Consider the following 13,258-nt stretch of genomic DNA (forward strand, 5'->3'; position numbering starts at 1 on the left):
TAAAAATAACAACAAAAAACAAAAACCCCAAAACTAATTTATACTGTTTGCCTATTTTCCTGGTCTAAGTTATTCTGTCATGGCCAATTTCAAGCTATCAATGTGACATCTCTGAATGTGGAATTCAGAAAAGATGTGCACAGTCTGCTCCTCAGAATCATGAGACTAGCTCCAGTGCACCACTGTTTACATTGGACAAAATGGCAGTAATAGTACCAGTAATAAATGCCCATTCTGCCAACTCCCACTCTTTGTCAGTTTTCTCTCTCAATTTACAAGGGATTATAGTGCAATGCTAGTGGGACTTCTGGGATATACCATATTGCCATATTTAGTCTTAGTTGCCTTTACTAGAAAAAATAAAAGGGGATGAGTTTGCATGGCAGATCCTTCACCTATAAGCAAGCAGGACTCAGGTATGGTTGCAATCTTAGCTCCCATCCTCTGCAACATTATTATCAGTAACAAAATCCTACTCTTCCCTCATACATTACCCCTAGGTTATAAAGTTAAGAGCCAGTCAATTACTTTTCACTGGCTTACTCTTATGACCCATTTATTTTATATGGCGTCCTACATATCATTGGCCCAAATGCTTTAGCTTGCATAGGGAGGCAAAATAACCAACTTATGATAATAGGAACTAATATAGTCTGTGACTAGCTCTTGCTAACTGGTAAAAGGTTGCTACCTTTGTTCTGTTATTGTATTGCTTCATTTTACAAACAAACTTGACATATATTCTCTTTCTCTCATTTCTCATGGTGAAATAAAGACAATAAGGTAGGTAAGTAGCTAAGATCTCACTGTGCCAAACATCAGAGGAGAGATCTACGTGATAGGCAAATGTCAGGCAGGCATGCACCCAAAGGAAAAATTCAGGTAGATCTTTGTGTCATTTTTGTATTAATGACCATATCAGAAACATACCCATTTTCAAGTAACTATACTTATACACCACTGGCCAGATGATTCTTGTGCAAATCCAGAGAATCATGCAGTCACTGAAAGCCAGCTCTATATCAACATGCCTTGAGAGATTGCTGACTTTTCATATAAGATGCTCCTCATAGCAGTCGAGCAGAATAAACAAGGTCTTTCCTCTCTCTACTTCCCAGTCACAGCCAGATCCCCAAAATCTGCATAGTTTGGTTCCTTCCTTCGCCCTTCCATTCTAATTAGATTTATGTTTGTTTGTTTTAAATACCGTGTTTCTAGAAAACTAGTTTGACAGTCTGCTAGCAGAGTTGATTGCACATTAAGCTAAACATAGATGGATTTGTCTTGGTCTAAACAACTGTAATTATCTTTTGGTTGTGTGTGTGTATTTTTAAAGCTTCATTTCAACTACAGTAACTGTACCTGAAATTGCAAGGCATTTCCATTAGTAACAAACAATACTTATTCTCTGTTTAACCTCTGATTGTATTGAGGAGGCAAAATGTTCCTATATTAATAGTAAGAACAACATTTTGGATTACATAAATGATCTGTTCTTCAATTTTCAGAAAAGCGTACCTGTTAGCGTAATCATCTTTGTTTCAAATCCTGAGACAGATGAAAAGTCTAGAACAATTTTAAAATTTCTAATTACTCAAGATTCTAAATGCATGTGTATATTTGCTCCTGCAAGGAGTGCCTAAAAAATAACTGAAAGGAGTTCTTCCAATCATTAATTTTCCTTTTATTTACTAAGTAATATGTTTACCAATACTAATAAGTGTCAAGTCCTACACTAAACACTAGAGATTAAAAATAAATTGTATAGGGAGACCTGGATGGCTCAGTGGTTTAACCCCTGCCTTCGGCTGAGGGCATGATCCTGGAGTCCCGGGATGGAGTCTCTCGTCGGGCTCCCTGCATGTAGCCTGCTTCTCCCTCTGCCTGTGTCTCTGCCTTTCTCTCTCTGTTTCTTTCATGAATAAATAAAATTAAAAAGAATAAATTATATATAGTTCCTACTTCGAGGATTCTATAATCTAGGGGAAAGTCCAATATAGGCAAATAATTATAACACAGTGTTTAATGTGCATTATAAATAGAATAAATTGAGTATGATGGTAGCATGGTCAAATTGGTCCCAGGCTATTCTAAAAGTTAAAGATCATGCAGTTGAGTTAAAAACTTTGTTAGCTTCTGATCATTTGCACAACACTGGGCAGTCACTCCTCTGAATATCTTCATGGGTTGCAGAGAAATGATTTGCAGCAGATGCCCAGATAAGGGAAGCCACTTGTTAACTTGCTCAGCATAACCAGTAGTTGTGCTTAAAGCTTTCAGAGGTATGAAAACATTCTCTAGTTCAATGGCACCAGAAGTCAGCCTGCCATAGGACTTGAGTTCCTATAGCCAGGGAGTCAGAACACATATGGAACTGCTGAGGGAGAGAAGGAATGGACTGGGAATCAGTGGTTAAGAAAAATTTCCTTAAAAAAAATATAGTCAGCATTACAATATTATTATATTCTATCACTGCATGTTTAATTCAGTTGAAATCCCTTCAACACCTACCCCCTTGGTTGGCGATTCATCAAAAACAGTGGTATATATATTTATTGTTTTTCAAAAATTAGATTTTAATTCTGCCTTAATTCTGTAAATTCCTTAAAATAACAGGAAAACCATGGAATAATATACAACCAGGGCTTGACTCAGTGGTTTTGTTTTTGTTGTTGTTGGTTTTCTGTTTTTTTTTTTGTTTTTTTTTTTTTTTTTTTGACTCTGGTTTTGTCTGTGAGTGGGATACTTTCTGAGATGCACAGAGCATGAGTTTTTTTTTGTTTTTTGTTTTTTTTTCTATCCTTCATTCTTTATCCTTTGAGGTGAGTTGGGTTTCAAGGCCTTTCTTGGTACTACCTATTGAAGCTAGACAATAGGGTTGAATGTTTCTCTATTCTCAGCTAAAGGCTGGGTCATGCTTTGTGTTTCTGTTAGCATTGCATAAGGAAATGGTTTAAAAGGACACAAAACATTGTCTAATAATAAGAAGGGCCTGAGTTACAAGAGGCAACCAGCAGATGACATTAGTCTCTGCTATTGGGGACTATGAATTTTCATTAGTAATAGGAGAAGGATTGTGCAAAATTTCAGGGGATTAACCATGCAGCCTATGTATAAAGAACAATGTAATTAAAAGGAATCTAGAATATCAGCTTTGATAAACGTAGCTTCTTTGCTATTGGATATTTGATTCTATTTAATGGTATCTAAGTAAAGTATATTAAGAAGTTGATCTTTCATGACTATAGTTTAGAAACTATGTATAGATGGATGCTGAGATTTTCCAGAGAGATTTTACTAAGAAAATTAGCTTCAAAACAAGGAGTATTAATATGCACAATGTCATATTTATTACAGCTTTGGGCCACGGAAGCATGGTTTTGGAGTTTAAAAACTAACACTCTAAATTGAGACCCTTTGTAGCATGAGTTTTAATTAAATGGAAATTTTTTCCTAACAATAATAGCTGCTGAACTATTAGAAAGTTTGGGGTTGAATTTTTTACTTCCTGGTCTGTAGCCTGTCATAATATCTGAGGTTAATTTAGCTGCAGCGAATACTGTGGAAGAAGAAAGATTTTTGTTTCGTTACAGGGAATTGTAAGTCTTAAGAAAGGCTATATTGTCCACTTGATAAACAATCTGTGAAGGAATATGAGCCCTAGAAGGTACATCTGTAATTGAGTTGTTAGAAGTTAGTCCCCAACACCTACATTTGTTCCCTCAAGCCTAAACTCCAGGGGAATGTTTTAACAGCTGAATTTTACGTTTTCACTTCTGCAACTCATTGTAATAAGACCTGGGACCATTTGATTATTTTTGCTATGGAAAAAAAAAATTATTAATCACTGGAAGTACAAAATGTCACACCAGGATAGTAAACCTTTCACTTCTCATTTTTCTCTTTAAAAAGTTAAAAATGGCATGAGCTTAAAAAAATAATGCAAAGATAAATAATGAAGTAGTCAGCTCTTCTGAAAACTATGTTTCAAAGGAACAAGGGTTTGAAAGAAAGAGCCTGCTTATAGTGGTAAAGAGCATTATGGAGCATTAAGAGGTCAAATGCCTAGGAAAGAAGAAAGTAATTTAGTGGAATACAAAGGCTCTCTTTGACAACTAGGCTATTTGCTCTTTAAAATATTATAGAGGTTTGAATTGGGAATTCTACTGGAGTTCATTAAGTCAAATGAAGGGGTTGGAAAAAAAAAAGTGGTGAAATCACCTCAGTCAAGACCTTCATTAAGGAATCCATTAAAAAAAAAAAAAAAAAGGAATCCATTAAAGAACCTAGGATAACTTCAACAGTCTTTTTATACCATCTCTGTCTCCTTTACCCGTCCTCTAATCCATCAGGAGCAGCACTGCCCTACTGGTTTTACAACATTCTTTGGTCATGTTAGCCTCATGGCCCAGGGCTACGAGCAAGGAGATGGGGAAATTGGTCATTACAGAGTCCATGAGAAGAATTCTGGGCCTAACAATAAAATTTACAACAAAATTGTGATCCAGATATAAAGAAAGGTGCAAATGAGTAGAGGAGATGAGGATGATAGAAAAGAGAGAGGGATGAGAAAGAAAATGGACCAGGACAGCTGAGTGACTCAGTGATTGAGCATGTGCCTTCGGCTCAGGGTATGATCCTGGAGTTCCCAGATGAGTCCCAAGTCGGGCTCCCTGCAGGGAGCCTGCTTTTCCCTCTGCCTATGTCTCTGCCTCTCTCTCTTTCTCTCTGTGTTTTTCATGAATAAATAAATAAATCTTTTTAAAAAAAGAGAAAGAAAATGGACCAAACTTGATACCTCTTGGATATTAGATGCAAAGAAGGAAGGATTGCTGTGAGGGTCTGGAACCCTGAGTGTTTCTAGCTTCCTGCCAACCATCTGGGTATCCTATATAAGCATTTGTATTCTTTGATGCTTGGTTTCCACATCCCTAAGGTACAAGAGTGTGGGAATATGTCTTTTTTTTTTTTTTTTTTTTTTAGGTTGCTTTGAGTCTTAAAATTTGGATTAGCCATTATTTAGGATTTTAAACCTCTGTGACTGGCCAAATGGTAAGAATATAAAAAAAACAGTGAAATCAAAAAAAGACATCCAAAAAAATTTGCTGGGATAATAATTGTTTCTAAAATGGATGTGTTGGCTTAAAAGTGATGACAGGTTTGTGGAAATATTCAAGAACATTTAAAACCTATCTATTGATACCCACTGTGTTCCAGGCACTCAGTAGAATAAACATGATGCTTGCCTACTTCAGTGGAATCACTTTGTATACAAATTTACTGCCTGAACTAGAGAAAGAGCAGAAGAATGAAAGCAGGCTGGTGAAAGAGATAGCACTTAAAAATGATAGGGAATTCAACATGCCAATTCATTTTCTTGATATATGCCAGCATGAGCAAGATGGAAGAGATGAGTATTCTGTACCCTGTTTCTCATTTTCCTCTTCTCAAATGTTAACAGTATCATCTCACTGTATGTAATTTCATATATTTGTCATACAACCATGTCCTCTAAACTCAAGCCAGTTATTTCATCTCTGCTCAACCAAAGAATTAGTGATAACTCCAAGGCAGGAGGAAATATGGCTGCAGTGGTTTTATTGAGAGACATGTTGGTGTCGAACATCATTCCCTCCAAAGAGTCCATCAAGGGTAGTTTAGAGGACTGTATGTGATTTCCAGTAAAGACAAACATTCTACTTTATGGCCACAGTTAAGAGAATCCAGGAAGCAATGAAGATGGAGAAGTCTGGAATGATTAGTACTAAGGAGCTTTATGCTTTCAGTTTTATTTCCATTTTGAGACAAGGCTTGGAAAATTGAGAAGATAAAAGCAGTGTTTTTCAAAGATTAGAGTTTAAAAACTAAAAAGAACTTGGGGCATCTGTGAGACCCTTGTCTGACAGAAAGCTGAATAGCTGGGACCAGTAATGTAGATAAGCATGAGACGAGAAATAATCTCAGGCAACATGTATCATCATCAGAGCTGAGGTGCTAAACAGAACGGAATCAGCAGAAGAAAGAAGTCTAGACCAAAACTGAGTCCAAAGAGAAGGTTAATAGAGCTCAGAGTAAAGCATAGAGTAAAATCACAACTTTGGCTGTCTGCCCTTCTTTTTCTTTAATTCTTCAAATAGACAGCTACCTAAAATTTCATGTCTCCCAGAAACTGTGCTACTAATTTGTTCCTTAGTTTGGAAGACTATAAATAGCCCTAGGGCAGCAGTAAGGCAGGGTATATTTGATCAACTTCAATAATGCCACTGTCTACACAAGCCTATAATAAATTAATTACTACCAATAATACATAAACCATTTAAATATCTTATCTCGAAGCTCCCAAAAACACTGCATGGAGGATAATTACTCCATTTTCCATATGAAATCACTGAGATTAATAAAGGTCAAAAAAATATTTACTGGTCTAGTAGTGAGGCTCTCGTGTCCTTCCTGTGACAAAGCCCCTGACTGCTAACTCACTTCACTGTGAGGTCATTGACTTTCTTCCCAGTCTTCTAGCTTTGGTCTTGCTCTTTCTACTATTTCAAAGATAAGAATCTTAATTTTTAAGCCAAGACAATGTTTTATTTAATGTCTAATCTCTGTGGTGTCAAGGCCTATTCACTTGAACCTTTAATTTTTATTTTTCCCTGCTACATGCCAGAGTTGACTCTGGGGAGGTAGGCATGAGTAAGATTTGTCATATTTTGGTAACATATATCCTAGCAGGGACAGCCATGTAAACAAATAAAGAGATGACAGTTTTACAGAGGTTATGACAAAACTTAGAACAACTGTTCTCAAAAGTTTTTCTGATTTGCACCTATGTTGAGAGCAGCATTATGTACAATAGCCAAATTACAGAAGCAGCCAAAGTGTCCGTCGATAGATGAATGGATAAAGAAAATGTATATATATATATATATATATATATATATATATATATATATACACACACACACACACACACTAGAATATTATCTCAGCACAAAAAGAGTGAAATCTTGCCATTTGCAATAATATGAATGGAGCTAGAAAGTACAAGAAGTAAAATAAGCCAGTCAGAGAAAGACAGATACCATATGATCTCACTCAGATGTGGAATTTAAGAAACTAAAATAAGCAAAGGAAAAATAAAAAAGACGTAAGCCAAAAAACGCAGAATCCTAAGTATAGAGAACAAATTAGTGGTTCCCAGAGGGGAGGTGGGTGAGGGATGTGTGAAATCAGTGAAAGGAATTAAAAGTACACTTACCTTGATGAGCACTGAGTAATACATGGAACTTGCATTACTGTATTGTACACATGAAACAAAACTAATATAACACTATACATTAACTACACTGGAATTAAAAAATTTTAAAAGGTTTTTTTTCTGCTCCAGTTCAACTTAAAAGTATGCTATCTCTGTTAGTAACAAATATTTCCCTTTGAATCCACAGAGCTGCTGATAAGCCCACCAAAGAGGCCAGGAGCCATGATTTCCCTCTCTCCTGCTCCACTAACTCCCCAGCTCCTCCCCCCAAGGATTCCTGATGTTGAGCTTACATAGAGGTGCAGTTATTTGAGATGGGGAGGAGGTACCTTAAAAGGCCATGAGTGTCACACTCAAATTTTACTTAAGAGAGATAACTGTGAGCCTGTGCCACTCAGCAAGGAGGCCAGTACCAGTAGAGGAAATAGCGAAGTAGAAACAGATGAGCGGGGGCGGGGGAAGAAACAGATGAGCGGAGAACCAGTGTGAGGTCCCTGGGAATCTACAAAGGCATTCAGAATGACTGGAATGAGAAAGTAGAGGGAGAAGTTAGAGGAGATAAGACCAAAGGGGCAATCAGACCTTACTAAATTGGAAAGGAATTTGTTCTATATCTTGTAAGCAATAAGAGATGTTGAATATGAAAATGATTTCTTTAGATTTGTATTTTAGAAAAAAAAAACTGTTGGCAATTAAAAAAAAAAGGGCTGGCAAAAAAAATCTAAGAGATTAGCTAAAATAGTAAGGCCTGGAATAGAGCACTATCAATGTGGGGGTTCAGAAAGGAGATGCTGACTGAAAGTGCTATATTTTATCAATTCTACAACATATGTTTTTATGAATTATATATCAAGATGCATTTAATCAATGGTGTCTTAAAAACATTGGTAACCAAGCAGCAATTATAAGAGTTTCATTGTCTGTACATTTATAAGCTTGGTTAAAATTGTCCTGGGAGAGTGTTGTAATTTTGTTGTTATTGCTGATGTTATAGGGTGGACAATTGCATTTTCTTAACATTCTAGTCCAGAAGAAAATTAGGATGATTTGAGGAAGGGTAGGAGTCCTGTTTATCAACTTTGAAGCTTTTGGTGAGGTTGAAAGCTGACCAACATGAGTATCTGCAGCAGAGCTGCCTACTTCTTGGAATAAAAGAAATAATAATGAAGCACTATTTTAATGCTATATCACTGTTGCTCTTGATGGCTTAAAAGACAGTAATTTGGGCAAAGTCCAAGACATTGACAATTCTGGGTTGAAAAGTAATTCTAAGAAGCTGGACTCTAAATGAGAAACTTAAGGAATAACAATTTATTTTGTTGATATTTTTCTTTTCACATACAGAAAAATATGATTGATATGACAAATCTATGCCATAGAGGAAGTAAGTTAAAGGGAGCTTTTTGAATAAATACATAATTTAAATTCTACTTGCTAAAAAAGCAGTGTCAGAGATTAATTTGACTCCCCCCCCCATATAAATATATAATACTGTATCTTACAACATATGGTGTGTTAATTGTGATGAAATATAGAATAAAAAAATCTTTAGGAATTGGTGATTAATTGGATGTGGGGAGTGAATCATCCACTTAACAGACACAAATACTCATTCAGTGTTGACAATAATAAAAAGGTGAAAGAAAAAAAAAAAAGAATATCCTGAATAATATATCCTAATAAGGAGCAGTGAGTTATTAAAGGTTATAATGATCATCAGGAAAATTGTTAAAATGTGTGTAAAATACAGAACAGCAAAAAAAAAAAAAAAAAAAAAGGCAAAGTAAATTACTGTATGTTTACCATTAAGTAACTAAATAAATACAGAGCTGTTTTTAAGTCTGAGAGAGAAGACAGCTGTATTACAGGAGAGGGATTTAAAATGATTCATTATTAATCTTTTACATTGCCTTAGCGTTCCATAATGCTAAAAAAGATTAATTACATAGCCTTGCTCAATAATTGTCTTTGAAACAGAAATAAACAGAAGTGCTGTGATTTGTTTCTTTAGGCTTATAGTCTTCAATTAATTTAACAACTCCTTTGCATATAAAGAGTCTACTAATTTTCTGATTTCTAATGGATATAAGCTAGTCTATGAATATTGCCAATTAACCATCAACCACCCCCTTGTGGAAACAGCACAACTTTATTCCATAATCAGAAAGTCCTACCTTTGGAAAATCTGTTTGATAGTTTCCACATGATATTCTTGGTGCCTTTTCAGTTCTTTTTCAATCAATATATATTCAGTATGTTATCAGACCAATTTTGAATTAAGATAATTATTAATATATATAAAAATCAGCTCTTACCTTTTCTACCTTAGATATCAGATTCTTTAACAATTATAGAATATATATCCCTTAGATAATTTGTATTGTTTGTTCTGTAACAAGAGGGATAACTGAATCTGAGTCAACGTATACAGCAATATACTTTCATATCTCCAATTTTGTTAAACTTGGTAAACTCTTTATTTACACAAAGAACTAAGAAAACTGTGAAAAATATTGACTATGTAATATAAAACAAATACTGAATTAGAATGCATCACAATTCATGAAATTTAATCCTTTTTTTTTTTTTTTTTTTTTTTTTTTTTTAGTTTTATTGTTTGTTTAAGTAGGCTCCATGCCCAGCATGGAGCACAACATAGTACTTGAACTCAAAACCCTGAGACCAAGACCTGGGCTGAGATCAAGAGTCAGATGCTTAGGGGCATCTGGGTGTCTCAGTCCATTAAGCATCTGCCTTCAGCTCTGGTCATGATCCTGGAATCCTAAGATGATCCCCATGTCGTGTTGGGCTCCCTGTGTAACAGGGAGTCTGCTTCTCCCTCTGCTCCTCCCCCTGTTCATGTTCTCTCTATCATTCTCTTCAAATAAACGAATAACATGTTAAAAGAAAGAAAAAAAACTAATGCTTAATGGACTGAACTACTGAGACACCCCCATTTTCTCAACTTTATATGGTGATTGACTCTCCCGATATATCCGTAGACCTGATATTTTCATTCCATTTGTAATTCCTATAGTCTAAAAGCCTCCGGAATAGTTGAAGAGGGGAACATTGGGACTATTTTGTACAATAATACAGGGTTTCTGATATGAGGATAATACTGTCTTGAAATATAGTGAAAACAGTTAAAATAGTAGTAACAACTCTAGATCAACTGGGATAGACCTTTTATATCTTCCTAAAAAAAAAAAAAAAAAGCATATGCATGTGTGCATGTATGTGTATATATACATATAAGGAATGTGAGCTTTAGGGTAACAATGTCCTTCAGTTGAACTCAAACTCTGTCATAGATTTCTAGGCCTGGATAAGCTGATGAACTTTTGTTTCATTAAAACTGAAATAAGATTAATTGTAAGCCTCAGTTCATATTATTGCTGTAAATATGGATGATCCAATCATGGAAGCAGTAGTAGGAAATGATAAGTCCTAGAGCTTGGGTTCAAATCCAGAGACTGCTATCTATGATTTAGACAGTAATTGTGGGAATGATCTAAACAACCCTTTCATCCATTTCCTCCTCAAATAAGTATACCTATACTTTATTGATTTTTTTGAGAATAAAATGAGAAATATATGTAAAAGTTGGCTATAAATGTTAGCATTACATCTGGCTCCTGGTAAACACCATATAAATATTAAATATTGTTACCTAGTTTGCAGTTTATGGTTAGCAACAGCTTTTAGTCACATCAGCTATTCTGAAAGGGGCTGAAATCAGACTGCTTCTTCCCTAAAATCAGATCTCACTTTCAGAGTTTGTCTGTGGTTGCCTGTCTTGATGACTCCCCCGGAAGCTCTTCACCATTGAGGCTAGGTATTTTCTAGATTTTAACTGATCTCTTTGAACTTGACTTCTTGCCTAGAAAGTCAGTGATTTATTTATATATTGATACTTCTAGTCTTCACCATTTTTAAATTAATATCTCCCATATGTCTCTTGGTTAGGAACACTTTGAATAAATATTACAAAAATGTTTTACATTTGTATAGAGCTTTATAGTGTTTACCATGCACTTCTCCACTCTTGAGGTAAGGCCATTAGGGAAACCATTTCTTTCTCTTTTTTTTTTTTTTTTTTTCTAAGACTCAGATTTGCAATAAAAGTTTTACTATTACTTGATGCATAAGGAAATGCAGGTATATATTTATACAAATGTCTTATAGTAATAACGTAAAGATAAAACTAAGGAAACACAACATGATTTTGAGCACTTTTAAGGCTGTAAAGATTAAGAGAACATTTTTATTGCATTTCAGTTTTACAAATTACAAAATATGGGTTTGATGAAATTAATGACAAACTCAGGACAGAGATAAATTTTGGATTTGTGTCTTCTAAGTTGGGCTCATTATTTTATAATGCTGAGGTTTGGCCTGGGTCCTTGGCTATCTCTGTTCTGATGAGACAAGCAAAGGAGTGACATATAAGACCCAAGAAAATAAGTGTGTGTGACTGATTCCTGAATTTGTGAGTATATAAGTTTGCTCAAAATTCTAGGTGCTCTTGGGAATTTGAATTTAATTCTGTGAGAAGGAAAACAAATCATTTAGTGAGGAAAAGCACACAGCCCACCTATATATTAGATTTTGTAGTTTGTAAATCACTTTCTCAATCATTATCACACTTGAATGTTTATCTTTACATAGTTATTAAAGTCACATTGTTTAGCAGTCAAGACATTTCAGAACACTAGAAGGCAGCTAGTTAGTATGACTGCCATGAAGTGTGGTAGAAAAACATTAATTACACTTTATGTCATTATTAATTCTCTTCACAGGGGGCAGAAAATAGAAACTACTTAGATTCAGAGCCTTAGATTGGAGTAAATGAAACTCAAAAGATTCTTCTAGAAATGTACTTACACAACCCTTTTCCCATGAATTTGATGTTTGGAATATGACTGAGTGAAGCATTTATTACTGAAATTGATTCTCACTCTCCTTTTTATTTTTTTAAATAAGATTTTGTTTGTTCATTTATGAGATATGGAGAAAGAGGGAGGCAGAGGGAGAAGCAGGCTCCCCACGGAGCAGGGAACCCGATGCAGGACTCAATCCGAGGACTCTGGGATCATGACCTGAGCCACAGGCAGAAACTTAACCAACGGAGCCACCCAGATACCCAATCCTCACTTTCAAACATATAAGTTACAACATTAATATTTATCAACAATCTATCCTTATTAATATTTTGCTTTTATTATTATTTCACATGAGTTGTATGAGTGAATTATTTCAAGATGATCAAGCTAGTGATTGATACAACTAGAAGTATTAGAGTTAAGACTATGGCTACTAAGAAACATCCAATAAGGAAAAATGTTCCCTTTATTAAGCTAAGTAGCAGGAGAAAAGAGGCCATCTCTGTGTCAGAGAAAAACTGGCCTGTGAGATGCTGACAACATATTCTCAGCTGTTGCAGTCTGATGTAGCAGAGGTGCCTAGAGAACACTCAGGCCTCTCAGTTGAGTGTACCTGCTGAAAAAAGTTGACTCTAAGCTAAAGTTAAGCAGGAGTTTTGTAGGTCGAGTGAGCGTAGGAGAAGCAGGTCATCAGTGACTTGAGCATCTTTTTAGTTGTATAACCAAACCTACCTTAGATGGAACAAAAATCAAATTCAATGTATTAAACTCATTTTAATATAGATGAATCTATTTTAAGATTATTTTAAATTGCAAAAATGGCAATGCTTAGTATAAAAAAACATTGACTATTACCAAATTTAGAACAGTGAGAATCTTCCCTTTTTCTTCTACCCATTATCACTCCATAAAGGTAACTCTAGTTATCAATTTAATGAATATCTTTCTAGATATTTTCTGTGCATATATAAACACATGCACATTGTATATTAAACTTACCAATATGCAAACTTGCTTTTCTCACTTAATGCATTGTGAATGTTTTTCATCTATTCACATACGTATTTAATTCATTCACTTTAATTATTATGATCTTCCCATTGGACAATATAACTCA

At 35.1% G+C, this 13,258-nt stretch overlaps 1 protein-coding gene across 1 annotated transcript in view; it reads left to right on the plus strand.

The window, feature by feature from the left end:
* UNC13C (unc-13 homolog C) overlaps positions 1-13,258 on the plus strand; it is a 542,478-nt gene that overhangs the window by 170,584 nt on the left and 358,636 nt on the right.

Source organism: Canis lupus, chromosome 30, assembly GCF_011100685.1.
Source record: "Canis lupus familiaris isolate Mischka breed German Shepherd chromosome 30, alternate assembly UU_Cfam_GSD_1.0, whole genome shotgun sequence".
In the NCBI taxonomy this organism is placed as follows: Eukaryota; Metazoa; Chordata; class Mammalia; order Carnivora; family Canidae; genus Canis; species Canis lupus.